At 48.2% G+C, this 14,739-nt stretch overlaps 1 pseudogene across 1 annotated transcript in view; it reads left to right on the top strand.

The window, feature by feature from the left end:
- The window catches only part of LOC149329275 (arylsulfatase B-like), a 36,061-nt pseudogene extending 21,779 nt beyond the window's left edge, over positions 1-14,282 (top strand). The window contains exons 5-10 of the transcript XR_016285559.1: positions 1,321-1,473; positions 4,076-4,202; positions 8,525-8,815; positions 11,273-11,645; positions 12,598-12,799; positions 14,109-14,282. The product of XR_016285559.1 is annotated as an arylsulfatase B-like (transcript). The remainder of the gene's footprint in view (positions 1-1,320; positions 1,474-4,075; positions 4,203-8,524; positions 8,816-11,272; positions 11,646-12,597; positions 12,800-14,108) is intronic.
- Positions 14,283-14,739: the final 457 nt, after the last annotated feature.

The following is a 14,739-nucleotide window of genomic DNA, read 5'->3' on the forward strand; positions in this document are numbered from 1 at the left end:
CATTAGGCATTAGAATACATGACCACCGCGTGGCATTCGCCTAGGTAGGCTAAATAGTTTATAATTCAATTTATTGTTCATGCTGTTTTGGTTTTGGTTCCCACGACCAAGCGATGGCTGTGAGCCGCGGCGGCGCTCCGAGAGAAGACGTCGTCGGCGGCGGCGCCGCGAAAACAGTCGGTGGCGGCGCTCCACGTCTCGGCGCATTAAAGCTTTACGGCGCACCATGGAGGCGGCGCACACCTCTAAGCGCCTGCGCTATAGTTACCCAACACCCCGCTAGAGGCGCCGCGAGGAGTGCAGGCTGAGCCGTGCATGGTGGAAACTGCTACCACCCCGTTTCAAAGGGGACGCTGTTATCTTCCGTCCATCCACCCAGCTTCGCACGCTGCCCGCAGCCGCGTTCTAACTAGATTGGATTGGTTTATGGGGTTTAACGTCCCAAAGCGACTGAGGCTATGAGAGACGCCGTAGTGAAGTGCTCCGAAAATTTCGACCACCTGGGGTTCTTTAACGTGCACTGACATCACACAGTACACGGGCCTCTAGAATTTCGCCTCCAAAGAAATTCAACCGCCGTGGCCGGGATCGAACCCGCGCCTTTCGGATCAGCAGCCGAGCGCCATAACCACTGAGCCACCGCGGCGGCGTTCTAACTAGAGATAGAGACCGTGTACAGGGCTGATTTCAACCATGATTTCATCCTATGTAGCAGATTCCTAATGTCGCAGGAAAAAAATCGCAGGGACACGAAATTACCAAACGTCATGTGCAGCATTTAGCTAGCATTAGAATCGGTTGATGCCTATCCCGGCCGCGGCGTTTGAATTTCGATCGAGGCGAAATTCCAGAGGCTCGTGTACTGTGCGACGTCAGTGCACGTTAAAGAACCCAAGGCGGTCGAAATTTGAGCAGCCTTTCGGTACGACGTCCCTCTAGCCCGAGTCGCTTTAAGACGTTAAACATCTATAAACCGAACCAAACCAAACCAAACCTTTAAAGAAGTGAGGTAACTTTCCGGTCTCGTAGCATCTCTTGCCTCCATCTAATGAAAATTGTCCGCTGTTCTTTCGCTATTTCCCTCTAGAAAATTAGCGAATTTCACGACCGACGACACAATTTTTTCCCGATGAGGCATTTTAAAGGTGTCGTATTAATGTCAACTATAAGCCCCTGTCAACGATTTTGAAGGGCGGTGGAAGTGCTGCGTGCATGGGAGACAGACGGCTGTGATGTCATGCCAATGTTGCTTGATGCTGCGCTAATCGCCGTTCATACTGTTTTTTTTCTACTGGCTCTCGTCACTCCTGCATCTGCCAGAAGTACTTGGATGAACCCAACGGAAAGTGGACAGATTGGGGCTTGGACCTATGGGACAACCTCACGGCCGACTGGTCCAAGTCCGGAAAGTACACCACGGAGCTCTTCACGGAGAAAGCCGTAGAGCTACTCAAGAACCGGGACCGAACCAAGGTGCTTACGTCTCCTAGTAGTCGAGTCAGTAGAGCATAGGGCGGAAATGCGGTCGAATTTATTGTTACGGGGGGCTTCAGCAGGTTGAGCGGTAAAAAAACAAGGTCACAAATGTATGCATAACAAAATGTCAAGATAATACTGCACCTTAGTCAGCATGCAGCTGTTGATGCTGCCAACGTGTGTGGCGAAGGAAATAGTTCTTCTTTGTGGCCTGTCCTTGCAATTCGTTACTTATATACTATCTAGTTCTGACGAGGCCGAACTGCGGCAAAATCGCTAGTGTTCACTAAGGCTCACTCACAAAACGTTTCATCAACATATAGCCTGACATCAGAGATCTGCGACGAAAGCGGTCTCGACGCAACCACGGCCGCCGCGCTCTCGATCCAGGTGGCCGTAACGCAACGCAGTTTGCTTGCAAAACGGCCAGCAGATGGGGACACCTGTATTACATTTCATGACCTTTTCAGGCTTAGAAAAACTCCGCTCGCTTTGAAACAGCGCGTTTTGCATAAGATTTAACCCGGTAATTTACCTATACAAGAAAAATTATTTTGTACGTGATGTCGCTTTAAGGGGACATGGGCAAGGAGGTGGTTTTGAAGGAGGAAATAGGGCTAGATAGGGAGATGATCAGGAGATTTATTTATTTATTTATTTATTACAGATACCTGCAGCGCCCGAGAGCATTATTGCCAGGGGGAAACACAATAACTTCTGCTCATTTGGCCGAAAGTACACATGATAACAGAAATACAATCACACAACTAATAGATGAGGAAAAGCATGCACTGAAGGAAGGCAACCACGCTCCACAAATGAAATGACACTAATTAAATGAAAAAGACACGCGCAAGACAACTGCGTGCCACGTCACACATCAGATAAGAATGCGCGGAATTGACCTTTCGTGCAGCACTCAGTGACGCCGGCTGGTAGCCTGTTCCACTCATTGATCGCCCGTGGAAAGAACGAGGTTTTGTAAACATCTGTGCGACATTTAATCTCTCGGATCTTCCACTGATGATCAACTCGTCTAGCAAAAAAGTGAGGTTGAAGCAGATACCGGTCTTTGTCAATGCCCAGCTTTCCAAAATAGATGCGATGCATGATTTGTAATCTCAAATGTTTCCTACGGTTAGCTAAAGATCACCAGCCAAGGTGGTTTTTAAGAGACGTGACACTAGTTGAGAAGCTGTAATTATTGGACACAAATCTCGCAGCAATATTTTGGACGCGCTCGAGCATATCCCATAAGAAAGCAAACTGGGGGTCCCATACAAGGCAGGCATATTCAAGAACTGGTCGGATGTAAGTGAAATACAGGAGTTGTTTGACATTAGACGGTGCTGTATTGAAATTTCGTTTTAAGAAATTAAGCATTCTGCAGGCTTTGGATGTAGTGTATTCAACCTGCCTCGTCCATGTTAGGTTCGATGAAAAATAAACGCCGAGGTACTTATATCAAGTACTTTTTGCAAGGGAACATTATGTAGTGAGTAATTTGTTTGTAATGGGGAACGCTTTCGAGTGAAAGAGACAAATTGGCATTTTGTGGCGTTCAAAGACATTTGCCTATTTTAGCACCAGGACTGGATGGAATCCAAGTTACGCTGCAGTTTTAATGCATCACTAATTACGTTCTGGTGGGCAGTCCTGCCGCAGGGAAAAAGGGCAAAAGACTGGGTTGAAAGGATAAAACAGAAGGAAGTGATGGTGAAAGTGTTTATTGCGCAAAGTTAGCACTATTTTCGAAGTGGGGAGAAGGGAAAACGTTGGGAGTGGGAGAGAGGTGTGGACGCTATTACAGAGAGTCTACAGGAGGCGAAGCACTGCGGAGTCGCATGTGAAAGTGAAGAGCTCCATCAGATCTTGTCTGACAAACCTTCAGTGATGACTACCAGTAGAGATCCTGTGCTGCGACAGCGGATGGTTAGTTGTCAAAAGGATGCAGTGAAGCGCACGGTGAATACACTGCTGAAGCCCTCTATACGGATACAAAAAGCGCATAAGGTCGATAAAGACATTTTGATCTTGACATCAGTGGCTTCGTACTTCTTTTGTGATGTTCGGACATGATTGTCAAAAGCGAGGAAACAGAGGAAGAATAATCGCGATGTCGGTCTGCTTTCGATCATTTTGGATACAATGCTGCTGTGTTCGTTTACTTACTGTTCTTAACATTTGTTTTCTGATATCAGAAAGCCAGGTGGGCGGATGAGATTAAGGAGTTCGCGCGGTCGGGTGGCTGCAGCTGGAAGGACAGGGTTAATTTCAGAATTGTGGGAGAGGCTTTTGTCCAGCAGTGGGCGCAGTCAGGCTAATGATGATGATGATATCGGATACCGGCGTAGATCAAGGCTGGTATATTCAACTTTTTCATTCTGTCCCTCTGTTACACCGCTGCGCCAGCAGGCAGTTCGCAGCGATATCGGGCCAATAGCATCGCTTCAGGAAAAAAAAAAAATCCAATGAAATCGTTCCTGGAACCATTATGTTATTCCAGTCCAATCCTCACGAATTTATTCACGCCAGTAAGTATGCTTTCGAAACATGCCTTCCTTTTCCTGATGTGTGCAGAGCTGTAACCCTCTTGCAGCCGTTCTTTCTGTACCTCAGTCACCTGGCTGTTCACGTGGGCAACTTCTACGCATTGTTCGAGGCACCCGAAAAGTACATCCAGATGAACAGCCACATCAAGAACCCCAAGCGACGGGAATTCGCCGGTTAGTAGACGCTTGCCAATGTTCCACATTTAGGATGGAACCTAATGACGCGGTGTGAGGAGTGTTACAACACATTTTGGATTAAATCTAAGAGATGCATAAACACTGCGCTCTCCGCATAAGCCAGTGGTTTGAGCACCCGCTATGTGCGCGGAAGGTGCAGGGTTCGGTTCCCAGAGCCGCCATGAGACCACCTGTTTTTGAATAGGCATTAGAAGCCTCCCGCTGACCTCATGCTCGTGTCATAACTTTCAAGTCATGGTAAGAAAATAGCTGTTTTGCTAACAGTAGTATAAGTCTAAATTACTAGTACTGCGTTTAAATTTCCGGCGTCAGGCACGTAGCCAGGAATTTTTTTCGGGAAGGCACCAAGGTAACTTCTGCCTGGTGGTGATGGGAGAGGGGGTGGGTACTGGCAGTTGGCTGTACACGCAGCCAAAAAAAGCAGGGGGTGGTGAAACTTGGTTTCGAGCGGGGGGGGGGGGGGGGGTGCTCCTCGGGCCTTCCTTGGGTGCGTGCCTCTCTGACGTAGCCACAAAACTTACCTCTGACGTAGCCACAAAATTTCACCTTTTGTTTGCGTGCTGCAAGGATTTAGCCTTGCACCGTGTAAGTAATGATTGAGACATTCTTTGCAGGTGGGCTAATTCTGGGTTCTTCTCTCACTCGGATGCGCATGTCTAAACCTCATGCTGCGGAACGTGGGCCGGTTTCGTCTAGAGACAGCCTCTAGTGCCTTCTGCGCAGAGGCTGTTGCGTTTCATGAGGCCTGTTGTTACGCCCGGCGCGCCCCCTCTCCTTTACCCTTGCATGTCTACTCTGATTGCCTTTCTCTCCTTAAGGCTCCTCACTCTCTTTCTAGGAACGACTTACGCGTCCGCGACATCAAGCGCACTCTTGACGCCATTTCTCTTCAGCGTCCTGTCTTCCTCTATCATGTCCCCGCCCATTGTGGTGTCTGGGGCAACGAGCTCGCTGACTGGGCCGCCTCACTGGCGTCGGCGCGTGGCCTCCTGCGGCCGTCGTGGCTGTCACCCTTGTCAGTGCGCACCCGCATGCGTACCACCATACTCAGGCTTTGGTCAGACACCTGGGCCGCGGAACATTCTGACACCCTCCTGGCTGTTTTTGTCCCCTCTATTAACCGCCTCCCGCTCTCTTTCCCTCCACCCCGATCTCTTGTCCCTCTCCTAACTGGCCATGGTCGTTTTCCCTCGTACTTCCATCGTTTTGCCCTCCTTCCTTCGCCTTCTTGTCCATGCGGGGCAGCTGTGGGGGATGTTCTCCATTACCTGCGTGCCTGTCCTCTCACCGCAGACATAGCAGCAGGGCTTCCCGGCTATCCGCACTTTCTTTCCCCTCATGACTTCCCCTCTTTGTTAGGTTCCCCTCGGTCTCGTGCGTTGCTTATTCGCGTTGCTGTTCGCGTTTCTTCCCTTCTTTCACCTGTCTCTCGTGTTTATGCCCGCCCTGATGGCTCGTAGACCTCCCTACCATTTCTGTGCCTCCCCATGTCTCATGTGGTCGGGGGCACCATATGGCCAATATTGGTGGGCCGTGGCCCTGCCCCTGCCTCACGGGCATGTGGATGGTATGTGGACCGTGATATTTGCTGGCTTTGCGTGTACATACAGTCTTTGTTTTCTTTGCTTTTCGTTTTTCATTTTTATTTCTTATTTTTGCCATTCCTTTTCGTTTCTCTAGCTGTTATATTTTCATGTTTTAATTGTTTGTTTGATTTTTTTTTAACTTTTCGCTCGTTCTATTTCCTTGCGTTATTACATGCCTTTTTGTCATTTACTTGATCCTCTTTTCTATTTCCCCTTTTTTATGTACCCCTTCTGCTTTCTTAAGCCCAGTATCTCCTGTTTCTTCGTTTTTTTGTTTTTCTTTTCTCCTCGCTTTCTTTTCCTGTCTCTTCTTCCTTCTTACAGATCCCCGCACCTTCCCTCCTCCTGGCCGCCTGCGAGCCTGTCTGCAGAATCCGGGCACGCTGGACCCATCCCTGTTCCATGTTCATTTTGTACTTCTTAATCCTTCAGGGGCGTCTTGTTTTAAAAATCACTTTTCCCCGCCCATCATTTGTGCCTCTTTTTTTTTGTAATTGGTTTTTCTTAAATTTTCTCTTGGGCGTTGGCCCCTTTTCTTTTATGTTTAATTGGATTGCCTGCGATAACCTCTGGTTGGGTGCGGGCTTCCTCTCCATTTTTTTGTTTACTTTATTTTATTTCATGAGAGTTTACAATAAAAGGGAGAGGGTGGCAGCAGCTGTCGAAGCCCCGGGGGGCTAATTGGAAATCGAAGCTAGATGCCTTCGTTCTATAATGGACATAATTGGCATCTCCATCACAAGGTCGGGTTTTTGGGACTCTGAAATGGAGCTTGGGGTACCTATTTCTTGAAAGTTAAAAAATCTTTTAGGTCACTGCGACGGCCCACAGCGGAGGAATGCGAAAGCAAAACGTCCATATATTATATCGGCGTCCGTGGCTGTTCTGACTTCCATGTACTATATCGATGTTCATAGCTATTTTACTGTATAAGTGCATTTTTCGTGTTTTTCCATGTTTAATTACTTAACAATTAACTAATTACAGCTCATCAACCAAACTTTTCCCACGACTACATTTTGTCACACACTATCTATCACAATCCCACTTTCACACATTTAACTTCAGAGAACGACGTAATCGCGCGGACAAAAATTGAGGACACTTTTTGCTGACGTGAAATAGTCATATAATGCTTTCGCATTAATAAAATATCGGCACTAATCAGAACGTTCAGTCGGGCGAGTAGGTACAGATGCATACTTGTAAAACAGTGCGAACTACCACGGACAAGAGAAGAAGGACACGGGACGAGCGCTGTTCTTGTCTTATTCTTGTCCGTCGTAGTTCGCGCTGTTTTGCAGGAGTGGATACTAATGCTGTTTTCCACTGAAAAAAAAAAGAAAAAACTTCGCCTAGGGGCAATGAGTGCTCGCTTTCCTTGCGGCACCCTTAATACGTTCACTGCGCCGTGGGTCACCGGTGGGATACGTTGTGTCCTCATGCTGGGACGCCATGAGTACCGAGTCGCGTGGCGAAAACTTGGGAGAGCTAATATTTTTCAAAGACCCTGCGAAAAGCACACATGCCAGATACCATTGACATATGTTGGCAGTTCCAACAAGCTGGCTTCTGGTGAGTCACGTGGCACCTAAGAAAATTTAAGCGTGGCCCACCTGTGGGCGACGACGCGCAGTGATTAGGGCTCCGAAAATCGCAGCCGCAGTGAACGCGTAGAATATATCACTAAATGCTGATGATGATATCAGAAAGAAATGAAAAAAGTGTCGCAGTACAGAAGGTATCTCTGAACGAATTACAGCAAGATTCATAACCTATGAGCTGGTCTTATATCGGATTAACGGTGGCGAACGCACCTGTTTTACTGACGTCGGTTTTCGGCTCCAACATGCGCTTGTCAGCAGCCATCAGTAAAGAAATAATAGAACGTAAAGATGTTAGGTGCCCTTATTTAGCGAAGTACGACGTGAACACTAAATGCGTCGATGTTGCGGAGCAACCAAATTACGATTTCTGAGAATTACGTCGTAATCAGCAGCAGTGTGACTACGCAGAATAGATGACAAAGGCCCTTCCCACATTTCTCCAATTAATCCTGTCCTGTGCCAGGCATGGCCACCTTATCCCCGCAAACTTTTAACTTTCCTAACCTAACTTTCTGCCGTCCCCTGCTACGCTTGCCTCCTCTTGAAATCCACTCCGTTACCCTAAAGGCCGATTCACACGACGGACCGTTCGCCCGCGGCCCGCGCACTACGTGTGCATACGTCAGCACTTTGAGGGGCGCGCTGTCGGCCGCCATCCATCCATGCATCCAGCGCGCCCCTCAAAGTGCTGACGTATGCACACGTAGTGCGCGGGCCGCGGGCGAACGGTCCGTCGTGTGAATCGGCCTTTAACGACCAGTGGTTACCTTGCCTTCGCATTACGTGCCCTGCCCAAGCCCACCCCTTCTTGATTTCGACTAGAATGCCATTAACCTTCTTTGTTCCAAGACCCATTCTGCCTTAATGCCACACCTTTAATTTTTCTTTGCATAGCTCCCTGCGTTTTCCTGCGTTATCAGTGCACGTTAGAAATCTGAGGCGGTTGAAATCAATCCGGAGCTCTAAACTAAGACGGCCCTCTAACCAGGGCCAGAATATAGCATGTTCTGCTCATTCCAATGCTTCTGTAGCATGGCGTTCCCAGTGGTGCAATCAGCTTCTACGTTTGTGTCTCTCAACGAATATTTCTCTCTCTCTCTCTTAGCCGTGCTTTCTGCGCTGGACGACGCCATGGGGCAGCTGGTTGAGGCCCTGAACGCCACGGACGCCATCCACAATAGAATCCTCGCGCTGACTACGGACAATGGAGCTGCAGCCGGAGGCATCGACAACAGCGCGGGATCCAATTGGCCGCAACGCGGCACCAAGATGACCCACTGGGAGGGTGGAGTGCGTGGGACAGCGTTTCTCTGGAGCCCCACGATACGCCAGCCCAGAGTGTATCGTCCGCTGGTGGACGTGACCGACTGGCTTCCCACGCTGTACAGTGCGGCTGGTACGTACCTGCATCTGAGATATGCCTCCTGTAGAAAGCAACGGTGCTGCTGCTATAGTGTTGCGTCGCTAGCCGTGCAGAGAGGGAAAATACCCCCTCCACTTATAGGGGAGAGCAGTAAGATGTCGGGCAAAGAATGACTCGGAAAAAGTGAAAATGTTCAAGATTGGTTTGGTTTATTGGTTTATGGGGGTTTAACGTCCCAAAGCGACTGAGGCTATGAGAGACGCCGTAGTGGAGGGCTCCGGAAATTTCGACCTCCTGGGGTTCTTTAACGTGCACTCACATCGCACAGCACTCAGGCCTCTCGAATTTCGCCTACAAGAAATTCAGCCGCCGCGGCCGGGATCGAACCCGCGTCTTTCGGTTCAGCAGCCGAGCGCCGTAACCACTGAGCCACCGCGGCGGCGAAAATGGTTAAGAATCACTCAGCAAAAATGAATTTAAGAAGCGATTACGCACACAAATAGAGTGAGAATCGAATAAAAGTTGGAATAGAATAAGCACTGGATTAGGAGGAGGAGGGTGTAGAAGAGGAAAGGCAGGGGGCTTAACCGGAAGAATAATCGGTTTGCTACCCTACACGGGGGGGAAAGGAGTGAGGGGATAAAAAAAAGAAAGAGAAAGGAGAGTAACAGAAAATTGAAGTCACTCTAAAACGTCACTGTTCGTTGAAGTCACAGCCTATCGTGCACGAAAAGAATCTGAAGTGGAATACGATCAGAATGCGTCGATGTTGATGAGTTAAAAACAATGGAATTACAATGGAATAGAACCAGAATTGGAATAGATTGCCCAGTGAAAGTAAAATGTGATCGCATTTCCATCGTATCAATGGAATTGATGTCGCTAATGTGTTTCTTTACACACTTAAGTTATGATAATATTTGTGCATTTCGGCATTTCTGACGCACGCGGTAAAATTAGTCCCCTCGACTCTCCAGTATTTATCTCCGTGTGTTGATTGCACTGCTCATGCTTGCTTAAAAGTCTCACCGGATGTAAGATTGCAGGTAAGGCTGCTTCCTTTTTTTTTATTCGTCTCCGTCAAATGGCATGCTCGTGCTACTCCAAGCTTTTTATAAAGTTCCTCAAGAACGAGAGGTAGTATAAGAAAAACTCATTACCTACACGCCTCGATTCAGGGACAAAGGGCTTGAAGACGCTGAAAACGATGCGACATTAACCGTACTTACTTTATGAGAGCAGAGGTCTTAAAAGTAGCCGAAAAATATTTTTCTACAAGATGAAACCTCCTTCAGTGACTGGAGCACTTGCTATTCCACTGTGCATTAGACTGCAAAATTTTTATTGCAGAGCATATATCTGAAGATATTGTTCCTCTTTTCAGAAAAACGACAGTGGCGCCGCCGTGGTTCTTTTTCTTGTACCCATAATTGAGCTCTCTAGATATATAGGGTGTTTCACCTGATCCTGTCAGAAAGTTCTGAAGATAGACTTGTTGAGTTAGAAGCAAGCTTTTTTGGGCATCATAATACATCTAAGACATGTTATCAAGCTGGTTAAGTTATAATTATTAGTTATCCCAATCAGCACAGGTAAACGGCTTAATATTGGAAACGTATTGGCAAAGCCTGGTCCTACAAAAGATCAGAGTGAAACCATAAATTTGCAATACTGGGCCGATTACTTATGCTTCTAGAGTAACTTTATAAATATTGCTGTTAGGCTCCTTATCTATTAACTGCCTTGTAGCCCACTGTAAGTACTATCTATACCAGGTTCTGGAGTTTTGAAGATGCCATTCGTGTCTTTGCTATAGCCGAAGGAATCTTGGCGCCGCGCATAGGCAAACGCGATACCGCACGACCAGAGAGAGCGCTAGCCACGCCTACGAGCACGCGTCATACAATGATGCGACTGTCACGTGCTCCTTTCGCAACGCCCGACTGGGAGCGGTGAGTGGGAGAGAGCATTTCTTAATTCGATTTTTGTTATATTTGTTTTTTCTGTCACCTCGGAACTCTCTCGACCGATGAGCGAATTTCGGGACACCTGACGCCCCCGGGCTGTTCCAGATGTGAGCTATAGTGCTATAATGCTATCTGGGCTGCTATCGAGAAACTAGACTGCTCACAACCCGGTGGGCAGGTTGTGACGACGCCATAAGGTCACGTGACCTTTCTGAACCATTCAGATGGCCCATCATGGCAGGTTTGATGTCATCAGACGGTCACGTGACTTTTCCCAACCACTCAGCTGCATTCGTTACACTGGACATCGGCGGGGTTTTTAATGCTATCGCATTAAGCTGTCCTAACGCCAGCGAAGTTTGCTTCTGAAAATGGCTGATGTTGGTCTTACAAACGTCGACCTTTTCTGGCCCATAAGAACCCTGTTTTCAGAGAGAGCAGTCCCTTCGTCACTACAACGCCGTAATCTATCGCTAAAGGCCGACAGAATTGGCCCTCATTATACGTTAAGCGTCTAACGCAGGAGGGGACGTAAAGGACCTGGGCGACATTGACGGCATCGACATGTGGCGCAGCTTAGTGTCCGGAGTAGGCGTACCGAGGACCGAAGTGCTGCACAACATCGACCCCATCTGGAACATGTCGGCGCTGCGGTTCGGCCGGTACAAGTACCTGAACGGGACGTGGTATGAAGGCCGCTTCGACGGCTGGTACCAGCCGACCGAGGTCAGCGACCTTCCGCTCGAACCAGCCGGAAACGATAGCACATCCAGGGACAAGTATGGCCCGCGCTACAACTACGATAGTTACGCCTATGACCACTGGGACAACGAGACGGAGTGTTTCTACAAGACGGTCGTGGTGCCCACTCGTCCGCCACACAGTCCTGGTACAAGGTATTGACACTGATTCCTTAGTAGGCATGGAATAGTGTGCGTCAGAGAGAAGTGTCGCCTTGCAATAACTTGACTTGGAACGCAACCCCCGAAGACGTTGTCCAAATAACACCTGCACACCTGGCTTCGACTTCGGTGCCAGTTCGCGCAGTTCGCGCCTAAAAATGAGCCAGTTCATGTGATATAGCTTTCCAATGATTCAATGTGCTCTGATGGAGCTACTCAATGAATTTATAAATAAATACGTAACTAAATGAATTAACAAATAAATTTCTTAACTTCGTGTTAAATTTAACCATGACATATTTTGTCGGAGTAAAATGCCCATTCTCTGCTAAAGTAAACTTATCTGGCTAATTTGATGCCATGAAGTGCCCAAGAAAGCACTAACATGGGCAGGAACACTAGAAAATAAAGAGAACAATTAAGAAGTCTGGATCTATAAAAAGTGAATGCAGATTTATGTAAAGCACGTAGAAGACCAATGTCTTTTTTTCTGTCGGTATCTCGCTCTCGCTCATCATCATCATCATCAGCTTGACTACGTTTAAAGGTAAAGGCGCGAAAACGCTGGACTTCAAAATTTCACTGCCGATAACTGGGCTTCTAATGAACGCATTAAAAAAAAATTCTTATGGAGGATATTCTTGGAGCGGCGAGATTTAACGTCCAGTGACCGCAACTTTACTGATAGCCCCCTTCAGAGGCCCTTAAAGCGTTTGAGGGGGCCTTCTGAAATTGCGATACCAATGATCGCAAGAACTAGACGGACCACCGTCAATCTAGTACCGGTTGGGGTAACTGGTTGCTATAATCAGCGACCTCAACGTCGTTTCCGGCCATTATGCAGTAGCACGTGTCCTAATTTGCATTGCATCTGATTCATGAGAATCGCTCCAAGCTTAAAGGATATCCAATAATGCGTCTCGATTCTTTTGGCGTTTCTTGCTAGAAACGCCTTGGACTGGACGTGCCCAGCTGCTCGGACGATCCTGAGCTTAGGTCGCAGTTTGGCGAAGCACAGCCCCGACAAACTGCGCACCCACTGCGGTCAGGGGAGGACGAAGGAGTGCAAGCCACTCGAGAAGCCGTGCCTCTTCGACATCGATCGGGATCCCTGCGAGATGAACAACATTGCGGAGGAGAACCCGCAGGTACGTATAGACACCACATCACCAGTTTTGACACGCACCGCGGTAAAAACGTTAGAGATGACTGCGGCGACGCGCATTGGGGGAATGCGAAGGCATTGACACCTGTTCTACACCTGTCACCTCTCTTTGCTTCACTTGGGACTCGCGCGAGTCAGGCGAGTGGGGCGTCCGTTGTGAAGCACATTTCAAACGCCTTGCTTAGGCATGTTTCTGGGGCGAGTGTTCGACGACTGCGGTTCCTTTCGCTTGTGTTGCGATGCAGGTTTCAAACGCTTCGCTTCGGTATTACGTTCCCGACGTTCCCTCACACGTTTCCTTTCTGCGGACGTTTTGGTGCAATTTGAAGACGCCCCTTTCATGGCCGTAAACGCGTCAACGCGCACGCAATGACACAACGAGATACCGTACATTCGACTCATACGAAAGGAACGCGCATACTCGACGGCTGCAAGACAACGACTGACGCAAGCAGGAAGCACTCGAAGCGGTAGCGACGCGCGTGAACTTTCTAGAAGGTTCTTACATTGCGCCACCGCATTTACAGCCATAGTATCACTTTTTTTCGGCATATTTACTTTATTAATGGTTTGAGATTAATTTTTCCATATGCGCCACTAAAATATCTCGAGTGCGTGCAATTTGACAAGGAAAATTTCAGATTACGATGTGAGCTATAGTTATTCAAGGTCAAGCTCATGAAGACAAAAGAAAAGGCTTGCACCGTCGTGCTGCCTTAAATTTGAGAGCAAAAAAGAAACGCACAGTACTTTGTGGTTAATTAAACTGCATTTGAATAACTGTCCCCAATTTGACCTAGAGGAACAATTTTTCATCTACCTCCTTTGCTAATAGAAACCAGGCTTCATGACTTGTTTCATATTCGTATAGTGGAGGCCTCATGGTTTCCCTGATGGCCAAGGGTCTCGAAAGGGGAGGACAAGGTATGTCCTTCCTTTACGCAGATTTACAACATGAATGGTAGCGCAAGTGCTCCACGATACGGCTGGGAAGCTAATCGTTCAGAATGATTAATTTTTGCAAAGACGGTACACATAGGCTAGGGATCACTCGAAAACGTGGCGCATGGTTTCAAAGGAGCCACAGCTCTTACCCTACAGGTTAGTGTTCCCCGAGCAAATACGCGAGGGCTCTTACCAATTATTTTTAATATCTCATTCGAAGCCCACTGCTGCATATGATACCTCCAGGCATGGTTTCTGATATTGGGCATGTTACGCGCCAAGAATAAGAAAACCGGCCAAGCCTTATTCCCCACTGCTTTACATTTGTTGCCCGTGTTTTATTTCAGATTGTGCAGATGGCGGAAGCGCGGCTGGCGGAATACAGGAGCAGAATGGTTCCGCCCCTCAATAAGCCACCGACACAATGGTCGGATCCACGGTATTTCAACTACACGTGGGCCCCATTTATGGACTCAAATTCGTACGACGTACCCTCAACCCAGACTCCTCTGGTGATGTGAAGGCCTGTTTTCAAAAAAGACAAAGTTTATAGCTGCGCTGATGCGTGGAGAATAAAGGAAAATGCAGAGACGGTAAATGCGATACATTCAGCAAAGTATGCGTGAGCATGTGGTACATCGTGGACTAGCGATCTCAACGCGCCGTCCATCCTCTGTGGAACGCACGCACCTGGTAGTGCGGGTCACTGTCTTCTTCTCCACTTGACCACCCTCTCTTCTGTGCTCCTCTCCACCCGCCTGCCCCTTCGCTATGCTCCAGCTGCGTATGCGCAGCCATTCCTACCATCCCCACTTCTCTGATAGGCTCCCGCATTTCCTCCTCTCCAAGTGACTCCTTCCACCGAGTCTGATTGGCCGCTGTCCTCCTCTTCACTCTCCCTGCTCTTCGCCGCAATCCACTCAGCGGCGTCGCGCAACACAATACAAAGATTTTGCGAAGACAGCAGTAGTAATGCAA

Source organism: Amblyomma mixtum, chromosome 9, assembly GCF_055824585.1.
Source record: "Amblyomma mixtum isolate Tamu chromosome 9, ASM5582458v1, whole genome shotgun sequence".
NCBI classification, from domain to species: Eukaryota; Metazoa; Arthropoda; class Arachnida; order Ixodida; family Ixodidae; genus Amblyomma; species Amblyomma mixtum.